Here is a 14943-nt window from a genome sequence, read left to right as displayed (position 1 = left end):
TCTGATTTTCATGATTTCTTTGGATTTTTCATCCGATTTTAACAATTTTTTCAGATTTTTCACCTGAAAACTTCAGGGTATTACACGAAACCCAGCACACATCAAAAAATCAGTGGGACTTCTCCCATTGACTTAAATGCAACCTCAACAGGTCTGAGATGCCGGATTTTTAGATTTGGACTTTTCCATCCTCGAGGGTTTGATAAATTCCGAAAAAGTCCGATTTTATTTTAAAAAATCATGAATTTTTCTTGATTTTTCCTTACGGAGTTTAGTAAATAACCCCCCAAAACTCAAAAGGAACTTGTTGACATTCACAATGAGCTCAGAAGTGTTGAACCGACGGCAAGTAACATGCTGAAAATGGTAAGACGTCAAGAATTTAGTTTGCCAACGAGCTTCGGAAGCTTTCTTTGAAATATGTGGTAGTGCCTACAGTATTTGCTAGCTGTGTTTAGGAAAGAGCTACATTGTGCAGAGTGAGTGCAATGTTCAGCTCTTTTGGTCATGCAGAGAAGGTAAGTCAACACAACATTGATGATCATACTGCAATGACATGTAGTGTGATTTACCCATAATTTCTTTCTTTTATATTATGTAAAACACTCAATTGTGAATGATATTGAGAGTTGATAGCAAATATGTTAATAAAGGTACTGTTTGTATTGCTAGTGCACACAGAGTCTATTTCTAGTTTTCGGGATGCCTAAAGCAGTTATGGTAGTTCAAGGTGGCCTCCATGATCACTATGGAGAACTTTATGGGAAGCAGTGATTTTCCACCTGATCACATTGGCGGTCAAAGTGCTCTGTGAGCCATAGACCAGAACAAGCCAATATTAGCAGGTAATGTGGGATTAGAGCAACATTAACCTTCAGCATCACATTAGTGAACAGTAACCAGGAAAGGGCAATCAATTGTGTATAAGATCCGATGGACACAAAAGCATGTCACACATTAAGTAAAACAGAACAATCTGATCAGCTGCTGCAAGAAGTCATTTGTTTGAAGAAACAAGAGCAGGGCTGGCAGCCGCCCAGAGCCACATAATGAAGGAAATCCTCCCTGATGACAATGACATTAATAACGCAGTTAATGATTAGTGAGAGCAAACAAAACAAAAGCAATAGTACAGGTGAGCAAGTTCAGTGAGGAATAACATCAGACCCATTGCATGCTTCACGACTCAACATCACACTATGAATTCAAATAGGCATCAACTCTTTGTCCATCCACAATTATGTCCTGCTCAACTTCCTTATTTTACCCCATTTTTTAATTGATTGTTGTCTTCAAACAGGTAAAAGTTACTCATGAAGAATCAGTACAAAAAATATATAATTTTTAATATTCTAACTCCTCCTAAAATGGGTCTCATTTACTTTGAAATGGTTGCTACTAGCAACCAACACATGTGCCTTTGGTTCCACAAAGGAGCTCCATATTTTATACAGTACCTGTAAGAGGGTTATTAAAGCCTGAATGCCAAAAACTCGAAAAATTCGAGTTTTTTACTATAAAATCCAAACTTTTAGTGCGGAAAAAAAAGCTTACATTTTTCAAGATTTATTATACCCTGAGAATGGAAAAAGTCCGGCATCTCAGACCTGCCAAGGTTATATATGCTGTAAGTCAATGGAAGAGGTCCATATCATATTTGGAAATTTCTGTGGTCTGCACCGAAAAGCCAACTATTTCAGAATTTTCATGCAAAAATTAGAAAAATTTGGGCTTTTGTGGAAAAAGCCCTAAAACATAAAGCAACTCGTGGGAAAAATAATAATAAAAAAAATACTTATAAATAAATACTTCTCTCTTGATGAAGGCCTGATTGTCAATGCTGCCTCAAATGCTTACAGTTTAGCAACCCAATGTTGGATGAGTCACAGTTTAGAAATATATAATTTCTAATATTCTAACTCCTCCTAAAATGGGTCTCATTTACTTTGAAATGGTTGCTACTAGCAACCAACACATGTGCTTTTGGATCCACAAAAAGCTCCATATTTTATACAGTACCTGCACTTACTAAGAGGGTTATTAAAGCCTGAATGCCAAAAACTCGAAAAATTCGAGTCTTTTACTATAAAATCCAAACTTTTAGTGGGGAAAAAAAAGTTTACATTTTTCAAGATTTATTATACCCCGAGGATGGAAAAAGTCCAGCATCTCAGACCTGCCAAGGTTATATATGCTGTAAGTCAATGGAAGAGGTCCATATCCTATTTGGAGATTTCTGTGGTCTGCACCGAAAAGACAACTACTTCAGAATTTTCATGCAAAATTAGAAAAATTTGGGCTTTTCTGGAAAAAGCCAGAAAAAATAAAACAACTCGTGGGGAAAATAATAAAAAAAATACTAATAAATAAATTTCTCTCTTGATGAAGGCCTGAGTGTCAATCCTGCCTCAAATGCTAACAGTTTAGCAACCCAATGTTGGATGAGTCACAGTTTAGACTTTGAGAGAAAAAAAACATGTAAGTGCCAATACTGTATGTCTTATTTGTCTTATTTCGTTATCTGGTCGAAGTTTGGCTAAAGACATTAAGGATCATTTATGATGGCTATGGGCAGAAGGGGCACAAGAGAACTTCCACTTGGGATCTGGTTGTGCTTGGCACCTCGGACTGGAAAAAAAAATCTAATATGCGGTGAGGAATGTGGTGGGCACAGATCTGTCCTTATGACAGGTGGTAAGTTCAAGGCCACATGTGAAAAATGAAAGGTGATTGGTTCCTTTGCCCCGCCGTTTGCCCATGCACCATTCTCTGATGGCCAATGACAGGGGGGTTCCTATGCTGGTATAGGTTTATAGTGACCCTCTGTTCAGCTGATAAACAATCTTAAGGACATTTTTAGATGGTTCCATCTTTGAGATATAATACCTTCCTAGAAATCCCATTGAAAAGCAGGACCAAGGTGTCAGCACCATATCTGCAGTTATTCCAATTAATTATGCCTGTACCTGTCCTCCATTGCCCAGGCACAACTCTAGTGCATGACACAAAACTCTCCATTGTTATTCTTGCAGATCTTATTAAGGTCCTACAGTATTTGGGGAAAACATCTACATGTCAACTGCGGAGACTGATTGATACACATTGATTCGCTTGTAGTAATAAAAAGATGACTTCACCTATGGGGTGGGACAAAAATCAAATAAACCAATTGGCCATTATACTCAGCTACTGTATAGAAGAGTTATATGGACAATTCACCTTTCTTGTAGCTTCCAATATCGAACATGCAGCTACCCTAGACATGTACATATGCTATTACATTATAATTACATTACTGAGTTTTTATTTATGGTTTTTTGGTAGAATAAACATACTCAAAGTGATATCATTCATCAAATTGTTCAGATTAAAATTTAGATGGTCATAGGTGGGTTATTGGTTTTTGAAGTCATCAGCAACTCAAGGGGCTGCAGGTTGGGGGACACTTTTATAAAGAGTTGGTATCATTGTCTTGCTCTACTTTGGCCATCTTGTCCTATTACCAACTTTCTCTATCACCATCTTACCCTGCTAACTCCATCTTGCCCTACTGTCATTAACTTGCAGTGGCAGTGGCGAGACAGGGGAGCAGGGAGACAGGGGCCACTGACTATGGCGTCTGCTGTAGCCTGGTCTGCCCTCCTCAGTGCCTCTTCTACGTTAAACTTCACATAAAACTAACAGCTTGGTGCAGGCACGACGTGATCGGGTGGGGGGGGTGATTTGAGGGGGGGGGAAATACTGTCCTACTGGCTTCATCTCTTCTTGTTGTAAACATCTACTTCATCTTGTCCTACAGTCATTATCTTGCCCTTCTGACTCCATCTTTTTCTGTTGCCACGATCTTTCTTTACCGCCACTATCTTACCCCGCTGTCTCCAACTTGTCCTCCTAGCACCATCTTTTTCTGTTCGATTCATCTTTCTCTACTGGCACCATTTTGTCCTATTGTAACCATCATTTGCTACTGCTTATATTTAACCCTACTGTTTCTATCTTGCCCTTCTGTCATTATATTGGCCTAATGGCACCCTGTTGTCCTATTGTCCCCATCTTCTTCTACTGACACCATCTTGTCCTTCTTTAGCCATCATGGCCTTCTCTCACATCGTCCTTGGCTATTACTATTTTGTCCTACTGTCATTGTCAAGCTCTACCTAACCTGTGGTTACCATCCTGTGACCTTCTCTGAAGGAATCCTTAGAATCAACATTTGCCTTAAAAATACCTTATTTTTAGGGCTCCCTTTGTGTGTTGTCCCAACTCATGCAACTGACTTGCACCTTATGCATCACATGTACAATGCAGTAATGCTGTTTTGGAGGCAAAAATATCACTGCAAAATTCACACACCTGAACACAACATGAACACACCTTGCATGCATTTTTCCAGTGCATGTTAATGTGTAGCCCCCCCCACAACTACACTAGAATTCTAATAAATAACACTGTATTGCTGGTGAAAAACTTATAATCCCACTTGAACAATAAAAAACATGGCATCCTACTTGCTCTATAAATGGCAAAAATTCAATTAAATAACCCCCCAAATAACAAGGTTACAGATATATAGAAACAACTATAGTTCCAGGGGTACCTAGGGCACAAATAAGCATCACCCCAAATCTCCCCCAACTGGCCTTCATGCTGGCCCCCCTTAGCTCATAACAAGGCTACAGATATATAGAAACATTGGGGTAACAGTCACCCTGCTATAGTTCCAGGGGTACCCAGGGCACAAATAAGCACTCACCCCAAATCTCCCCCTAACTGACCTTCAGACTGGGCCCCCTTAGCTTATAAGAAGGTTACAGATATATAGAAACATTGGGGTAACAGTCACCCTGCTATAGTTCCAGGGGTACCCAAGGCGCAAATAAACTCTCACCCCAAATCTCCCCCTAACTGGCCTTCATGCTGGGCCCCCTTAGCTCATAACAAGGCTACAGATATATAGAAACATTGGGGTAACAGTCACCCTGCTATAGTTCCAGGGGTACCAAGGGTACAAATAAACACTCCACCCAAATCTCCCCCTAACTGACCTTCAGACTGGGCCCCCTTAGCTTATAAGAAGGTTACAGATATATAGAAACATTGGGGTAACAGTCACCCTGCTATAGTTCCAGGGGTACCCAAGGCGCAAATAAGCTCTCACCCCAAATCTCCCTCTAACTGGCCTTGATGCTGGGCCCCCTTAGCTCATAACAAGGTTACAGATATATAGAAACATTGGGGTAACAGTCACCCTGATATAGTTCCAGGGGTACCCAGGGTACAAATAAGCACTCACCCCAAATCTCCCCCTAACCAGCCTTCAGACTGGGCCCCCTTAGCTCATAACAAGGTTACAGATATATAGAAACATTGGGGTAACAGTCACCCTGCTATAGTTCCAGGGGTTATCCAAGGCACTAATAAGCACTCACCCCAAATCTCCCCCTAACCGGCCTTCAGACTGGGCCCCCTTAGCTCATAACAAGGTTACAGATATATAGAAACATTGGGGTAACAGTCACCCTGCTATAGTTCCAGGGGTTATCCAAGGCACTAATAAGCACTCACCCCAAATCTCCTTCTAACTGGCCTTCAGTACTGGATAAGCATTTAATAATATTAGGGTGCTGGCTGGGAGGACATTTTCATAAATCTTTAACCTTGTATAATATAAGGGGAGCCTAGAAGATGTTTCATGCTAATGGCCATTCTGTGTTACACATATAAAAAAAAAAACCTACTGGACATTAATTTGATAAGTACAGTTGTGCTCTCTGCTTAGGAACCCTAAAGGAGGATGGTAGAACATGGAGACTTTATGGGGATCTTCATACACAGATGATTAGCATTAACAATAAGACTTTGGATTTCAGTACTCAGTAATGGCCCTTGGTCTATACTGTAGTGTTACAATCTTCTTGTCTCATTACTAGAGATGAGTTCCTGCTTCATAAAATTTTCCCCAAAGATTAAAACAATTCCTTATGTAGGGAAAATAAAAACCTTTCCAGCACGTTCCTGTGTCTCTCTGCCCATTAATCAGAGTCATACAATAGAATTTATTGGAAGGTTCTGTGGAACAAGTACAGTACTGGTCATATAATTTTGTGGTCTCCTGTCCTTCTCCTCTATTGACTTCAGTGTCAGACTGGGATGCCAAGGGCCCAGCAGAAAACCTTAGGCTGAGGTCCCACTTTGTAAACTTTTATACCTCCTCACCTCACTCAACCTCTTTATTCTCCTAGTCTCTTTTCTCTCCATACTATACTTTTTTCCTCCTTTATTTTTTTATAATTTTTTTTCCACAATCCGATGAAATTGAGTTTTTAATATATAAGCTAAAATCTGCCATGGGAGTTTAGTTGTGTTTTTTTTTTTAAATAAAATATGAGATAAATTTGGATTTTAGTAAATAAGCCCCTAAGTGCCCTGTCGCAAGAGCCACAGTAGGAACAAGGTGACCGTAGAGCTTACAATCTTAGTTTTGAATTGCTGGACACCTACAAATAAGTTAAAGCGTTTAAGGACAACTATGGACATTTTTCCCAAGGTCAATCCTGTATAAATTGTGTTATGATTGATGAGAAAACGGAATTGAATGAAATGCAATGCTAGGATACATCCTACATGTATTCTCAAATAGGGCCACTAGATGGAAGGCAAATAACACATAAATATGTTAACAATAAAATAGTCAGGATGTGCTGCAATGCTAAGCATCACCATGGCAGACTCTTTGAACTCATTAATTGGGACTTGAGGCCCTACTAGTTTGGGGAAAGTGATAATAATGAGAGTGTTTTTATTGCCCAAATATATTGCCCAAATATTGAACAGTACTCCACAGGATGGGCCTGTGTTACATGAAAGGGTGATGGGGAGATGTAGTTTAACTACAACTCACATGTGCTGCGTGACTAAATAAAATAATTGGATGCCAGAAGGTTCTAGAACCAAATAGTAACAGGTTTTACTCTCTTAAAGCTCAAATCAGGGTTTTCATACTCAATCTCTTGAGCAACTTGTGACATCCCTATGGAGATAGTGTACCACACTGATAGATGCACCCTCAGGATCCCTTAATAGTGACCCCACACGTTGGATCAGGGAAATCACTAAACCTAAATCCCTATCAGGCTGTGATCCCTACACTACAGGCCAGTGTTACCTGAGGGGTAGGGTTGCCACCTGTCCAATTTTGAGCCAGACAGTCCGGTATTTTGAAGGGAAAACTTCCTGCCCGGTTTTTCAAATAAGGTAACTGGGCAGGGTTCCCCATGATTGACACATCAACCAGCTAATCGCCACATCATAGTCCCGCCCGTGATGCCACGACCCGCCCCTGCTGTGTCATGGTGCCACCCCCTCCACATCCCGGCCCCGCCCCTGCTCGGTCTCCACCAGGTGAAAAGGTGGCGACCGTACTGAGGGGAGAGCTACTCACTTGCTATTCCTCCTAGTCGGAGCACACACACACTGCACTTGCTCAAAAGTTCTATCTGCCTCACTTTCCTAGAAAGTGCTCTTACAGAATCAACCCTGTCCTGACTACACCTCATCCATGTAGTCCCTGTATCCTCAACTTCACCAAGGGCCTCAACACCATTGCAGCCATCCCTTTACTGGGGCCTAAATCCCAGACTCCCAGCAACATCCTTTCCCTAATGAAGTGGAAAGTAAAAGTAGAAGATCCACCCTCTGCCCACACTGCACTGAAGTGTGACAGGAAGTGGTCATCACCCTCTGGGCCAATTATAAACAATATTCTAATAAGTCAAGATGGATACATTCCTTTCTACCCAGCAACTACTGATAAAGGAAATGTAAGGATTTCAAACATAGGGGATCATTAACCCTATGCATCACACGTATATAAACTTGTTACAATACAATGGGGCAGATTTATCAAAGGTTGAGGTGAATTTTTGAATGAAAAAAAATAGAATTTTGAGATATTTTTTGTGTACTTCGACTAGGGAATAGTCGAATTTAATTCGAATTTGAAAAAAAAAAATCAAAAATTTGAATATCGAAATTTGTCATGTACTTTCTCTTTAAAAAATTAGACTTCGACCATTCGCCATCTAAAACCTGCTAAATTGCTGTTTTAGCCTATTGGTGGACTTTGAAAAATCAAAGGTTTTTTTTGGAAAAACTTTGAATCAAATTCGATCGATTTCGATATCAATTCGATTGATTCGAATTCGGCCAGATACGGACCTATTCAATTGAAAATGGACCTTTGACTTAATTTCGGTAGGTTTTTTTAATTTGAATTTCAAAGTTTTTTCAATTCGAAATTCAACCCTTGATAAATATGACCCTAACAGTCTGGTGAGGTGTGTACAGGCAGTAGGCAACAATTAGGAATCAGGCAAAGCATGGGCACTGGAGAACAGGAGCAAGGAACCAGGCAGGGACACAGGGATCAGGCTCAGGAGCTTTGATGATCAAGTAATTGAGAGTTGCAAAGAGCAGCCCCTAATTGCCAGATCAATGACAAATATGGTTAACAATGTAGGTGGAAGCAAAGAAGCAGTATGGAGAGATACTGGATGCATATCAGTAATAATGACCAGTACCAGACCTAAACCCCCAGTAGCTCAGAAGTTTAATGCAGGAACAGTTCATTACACAGTCCAGGGGTTGATTTCTGATAGTTCCTGACACAAAATTATCCAGCCCAATTAATTCCATCCAGGATGTGGCACTTGCAACAGGATCTTGACAAACTGGCAATCTGGGCAGCTAAGTGGCAAATGAGATTCAATGTTGATAAATGTAAAGTCATGTACCTGGGATGTAAAAATATCCACTTATACCCTTAATGGGACTGCACTAGGCAAATCCATTATGGAGACGGACCTTGGAGTCCTTGTAGATGATAAACTTGTCTGTAGCAAATAATGCCAGTCAGCAGCATCAAGGGCAAATAAGGTCTTGAGTTGTATTAAAAGGGGCAGAGATTCACGGGAGGAGGGGGTCATTCTTCCACTGTACATCGGAACTTAAGGTTGCACATAATTGTGCTCACCAATAACAAACACTTTGTTGAAAGAAAAAAGGCTGCAGCAACTTTATTTAACAATCATAAACAACATGTATATAATTCCAGGTGCTAATATCTCCCAACTTGTAAATTCAAGATTATAACCCCAACCAGCAGAGTATTAAGCCCACCTCTGTTGCTCCACAGCAGACAGTCACGACCATGCCATGAGCTCTGCCCTTGATGCAGAGGCCAAGAGCTAACTGGAAAAAACTCCTCCAATACTTTATCGCTAGTGATGGGCGAATTTCTAGTATATTAGGATGATGGGGGAACTTGATAGAGCTGGCCAATTAATGTGGTGATATTATGGAGGTGCCACAACTTTTGACTAGTAATATCTGCACCAATAGGCAGCCAGCTTTTCAATGCAGTTTTAAAGGCGAGGAGAGTTACACCTGCCAGAGCACTGGTAAGGCCCCATCTAGAATATGCCGTACAGTTTTGGTCTCCATCACTCAAACAGGACATTATTGTATTAGAGAGGGGACAGAGAAGGGCAACTAAGCTGGTAAAGGGAAAATCTTAGCTATGAGGAAAGACTGGCCAAATTGGGGATGTTCACACTGGAGAAGAGGCGCTTAAGGGGTGATATGATAACTATGTATAAATATATAAGGGGATCATTTAATAATCTCTCTAATGATTTATTTACCAGTAGGTCTTTCCAGCTGACACAAGGTCACCCATTCCGATTAGAAGAAAAGAGGTTCCGCCTAAATATTGGGAAGGGGTTTGTTGCAGTGAGAGCTGTGAAGATGTGGAATTGTCTCCCTGAATCAGTGGTACAGGCTGATACATTAGATAGGTATAAGAAGGGGTTGGATGGTGTTTAGCAAGTGAGGGAATACAGGGATATGGGAGATAGCTCATAGTACAAGTTCATCCAGGGACCATTTTGGAATCAGGATGGAATTTTTCCTACTTCTGAGGCAGATGGAGTTATTTGGATTATCTTGGTCAAGTACTGCACTATAAATGTAATCATATATTTCTGAAGTGCATATTATTTGCACATATAAATATACATTTATCCATCATTCTCCAGAGGTGAGGGCCAGTAAATGGGGGTAGCTGCCCTGGGCCCTGCACCTCAGAAGGACAGTGGTGGGTCCCATGCTGATTGCAGAATCACTGGTTATTTCACCGCTCCATCAGTTTGAATATGGTATTAACATAGACACTGCTTATAATCCGTTTAATACATATCTCCATATGATGTACTGTATCTCTATCAGGGTCGATAAGTGGGATCACTTGAAAGGAGAATCATTATAAATAGAATATGCAGTGCTGTACACAGAAACATTAGAGCTGTAGAGCTTACAATCTATATAAGGAAAAAGAAGCGAACAGAATAAAATCTTGTCTTCCCTGATGCAAATCTCCTATCCTTTCCAGATCAAATAATAAGATAAGTGGAACTGGCTGCTTATTAGTACAGCGAGTACAACCGGCTAAATTACCAGAGCAATACTAATTAGACAAATACACACATAAAGGCATTTCCTTGTCTATTAGTAAATTACAAATAAGGTTATTCAGGGCCAAGGCACAAAGGTTTTGCTTTCCAAGAGGAAATTAGATAAGGAAGTTAAACCTGAATATAATACAAATGTGTTTTATTGGACATTTCAGGCCTTGGGGAAAAGACTTGATGAAGAAAACAATTCAAATAGAACTTGGTAAAGTACAGGTATAGGGCCTATTATCCAGAATGGGGGTCCTTAATTTGGATCTTTACCCTTAAGTCTACTAGAAAATCATATAAACATTAAATAAACCCAATAGTCTGGTTTTGCTTCCAATAAGGATTAATTACATCTTAGTTGGGATCAAGTAGAAGCTACTGTTTTATTATTACAGAGTAGTTATGGGCGAATAAATTTGTCAGGTGTGAATTAGCGGCGAATTTCCATGTTTCGCCGCCGGAGAATAAATTTGCCGATCACTATAAGAGAGAAAAATGAAATACTTTTTACATTTTTTAATTATTTGAAAAAAATGGAGTCTATGGGAGGGGCCCTTCTGACGAAATTCAGAGCTTTCTGATTAATGGATTTTCGGATAATGGATACCATACCTATATTAGCCTGATTTCATTCATAAAATAATAGTTGATTAATAGTGGCAAAACAATTAAATACCAATGAATTATTATTTAGGGGCCTATTTCTTAAACCTTGAATTGTTCTGGAGTTTTTAAAAGGGGAGAATATTTAAATTAAAAAAAACTCAAATTTTTTGAGATTTAGAGGGCTATTTATCAAAGGTCTAAGGTTAAAAGTTTTTTATACTTTGAATGAACTCACAACTCGAATGGTTTCTAATTTTAAAAAAAAATTGTAATGGGAAAAACTCGAATCAGCGAGTTTGGGGTTAACAACCCGAAAGAACCTGAATCACTCGAATTGATTGAGTTTTTAGGTGAATTTTGACCAAAAAAATACTTAAAAACTTGAATTTTCTCGAACCTTAATAAATCTGCCCCTTATTATACCCCAAAGCTGATAAAAATCCCAGTCCGAAAATACTCCTTTTCAAACCTGTCAAGGTCATGTACAGTAGAAGACAATGGCAGATGTCCCTGAAGTTGTTTCATGACAGTGATCTGCGCTGGTTTTCATTATGTTTTCGGAGCGTCAATCAAACAATTTGAATTGGCGAACTAATTTATTACGATGTTTTTTTCGCACTCACTTTTTGGAGAATAATTATTGATAAATTTGTTTCATTTGTGGATGGGAGTTTAGTCAAGTTTAATAAAAGGAAAATGTGATAAATTCGAGTTTTAGTAAATTATCAGAGGTCAAGGTGAATTTTCAAATTCAAAAAATTCTAATTTTGACCTATTTGTTGTGTACTTCGACTAGGGAATAGTCCAAATTCGATTTGAATTTGAAAAAAAAACTCGAATATCGAAATTTATCATGTACTGTCGCTTTAAAAATTCGACTTTGACCATTCGCCATCTAAAACTTGCCGAATTGCTGCTATAGGGGACATTCTAGAACCTATTTGGAGTCAATTGGTAGGCTTTCAAAAATCAAAGGTTTTTTTGGGAAAAACTTAGAGTTGAATTTGATCGAATGTGCTATTCAATTTGTACAATTCGAATTCGGTCGAATACAGTCCTATTCAATCGAAAACGGACCTATTCGACCAAATAAAAACCTTCAACTTAATTTCGGTTGGTCTTTTTGAATTCGAATTTCGAAGTTTTTTCAATTCAAAATTCGACCTGGATAAGGGGTCTGTCTGTAAATTGGATCTCGATACCTTAGCAGGGCAATTTATTAAACCTCAAATTTACCCGGCCGAGTTTTTAAAGGGGAAAACTAAAAATGTTTTAAGAAAAAGGATTTTTAGAGATTTATTATACAGGTTTGGGGCCTTTTATCCAGAATGCTCAGGACCTGGGTGTCACGGTCGGCACCCAACACCAGAACAAATGCCAGGCACCCTGTCTCGGCACGTGCTTCACCTGTAGTGTGACCGCTGTTGGCCTCGGGAGGAGCCCTCAGCTACTTGGATGCCACCAGGACTTAAACGAGAGGTGCAAGGCTAGAGGTTCTGGATAGGCAGAGGGGCACAACTGTTAGCTAGAGTCTTTAGGCCGAAGGTCGTGGTACAAGGCATAACACAGAATCGTAGTTAGATCAGGCTGGGTCGAGGCAGGCAGAGAATATGCGTAGTCAGGCAGGCATGGGTCAAACCAGGAAGTCAATCAGAGGGTTAAACAGAATTGGAGTCGGTAAACAGGCAAGGGTCAGGATACAGAGAGTAGAATCATCAAAGCCAGGCAGGGGTCACAACAGGAATCAATAACAGGTTCAAAACACATTTAGCTTAAAGCTCAGAAGCACCAGGAACAAACTCCTATAACGGGCAAAGATTTACATGTGAATGTCCCTTTGAATTTTGCGCCAATTGCCCGCTGATGTCATGACGTCAGCGCGCATGCGCCTTTAACAACAGAGACACGCACGGCGCGCACGTGCCTTAGAGAGGCCTACCACGCAGGAGATGACAGCGCAGCGGGGGCGGCAGGCATCCCTGCCGTCCAACCCACTAGACCACCAGGGTGAGTAACCACAGTTACACTGGGGTTTTCTGTAATCTTTCTGTAATTTGGATTTTCACACCATAAGTCTACTAGAAAATTAAATACACATTAAATAAACCCTATAGGCTGGTTTATATCTTAGTTGGGATCAAGTACAAGCTACTGTTTTATTATTACAGAGGAAAAGGAAATAATTATTTAAAATTTTGATTATTTGGATAAAATGGAGTCTATGGGAGACAGCCCTTCTGTAATTCAGAGCTTTCTGGATAACGGGTTTCCGGATGACAGATCTCATATCGGTACTTCATAAAATTAGGATAATTTAGGGGCAGATTTACTAAGGGTCGAATATCGAGGGTTAATTAACCCTCGATATTCGACTAGGAACTAAAATCGTTCGACTTCGAATATCGAAGTCGAACGATTTAGCGCTAATCCTACGATCGAACGATCGAAGGATTATTCGTTCGATCGAACGATTAAATCCTTCGAATCGAACGATTCGAAGGATTTTAATACAACGATCGAAGGAATATCCTTCGATCAAAAAAACGCTGGCAAGCCTATGGGGACCTTCCCCATAGGCTAACATTGACTTCGGTAGGTTTTAGCTGCCGAAGTAGGGGGTCGAAGTTTTTCTTAAAGAGACAGTACTCATAATTTATCTACAAACTGGCCCAAACAAAAGCCTGTTGACCTATTCATGCAAACACAATAATACAACCTTTCAATTGATAATTGGGTCTCTCTTAGATATCAGTCAAACAGTCTAAAATATCCTATCAATCAGGTACCACATTGGGTTTTAATGTGTCCTTCCTGAACCCCCTATTGTGTCAAATTTCTTTGAACTAAATTATATTTTGTTGTCAGTCTGAAGGCCAAAGTTTGGCCTGAATTAAGGCACAACATGGGCAAAGATCCACACTTTGCCAATATCCCAAAAAGGCTACAATTGAAATGGGTGTACCACGACAGCCAGTTACAATCACAAGTAGTGGGGCCATAAGGTCCGAGCTACCCAAATAATCCCATGGGAACATCATACAATAAAGGAGGAGACAGTGACAATACAAGGGCTCATATAACTGTGCCCTGAGAGACTGGCAGGATAGACTTTCTAAAGGTGTTTCCCTCAGCACAATACTAAATGGTAATGGGAACCTCCGAAACGTATGAGTGGCTGCATTTTTTCTATCAATAATTATTATGGTATTTATAGAAATAATTATTATAATATTTTATATAAATGAATAAAGGAATATTATATGAATATTATTTATTATTGTGATTTTTATGTATAATCAGTTCCCCGCTTGCACCTTCCTCCTTGCGTCTTGTATGTTAAAACATGGTTGTTCATCCCCAGAGTAGATTCAATTTATCTCACTAATATTTGTTGACATAACAGCTTTTCCATCATTGACTGACTAACTGGAAGTGAAAGGGATAAAGCCCATTTCACAGCTTTTTAGTTTGTACATTCTGCAGTCCCAACGAAGGATCCATTTTATCCCATTATTTGGGGGCCGATTCACTAAGGGTCGAATATCGAGGGTTAATTAACCCTCGATATTCGACTAGGAATTAAAATCCTTCAACTTCGAATATCGAAGTCGAATGGATTTAGCGCAGATAGTTCGATCTAATTCCTTCGATCAAACGATAAAATCCTTCGAATCAAACGCTCCGAAGGATTTTCATCCAACGATCGAAGGAATATCCTTCGATCAAAAAAAGTTAGCCAAGCCTATGGGGACCTTCCCCATAGGCTAACATTGACTTCGGTAGCTTTTTAAAGAGACAGTACTTCAACTATCGAATGGTC

Source organism: Xenopus laevis, chromosome 5L (assembly GCF_017654675.1).
Source record: "Xenopus laevis strain J_2021 chromosome 5L, Xenopus_laevis_v10.1, whole genome shotgun sequence".
Lineage (NCBI taxonomy): Eukaryota > Metazoa > Chordata > Amphibia > Anura > Pipidae > Xenopus > Xenopus laevis.
The sequence above is the reverse complement of the archived record's forward strand: the minus strand, read 5'-3'. Positions refer to the sequence as shown.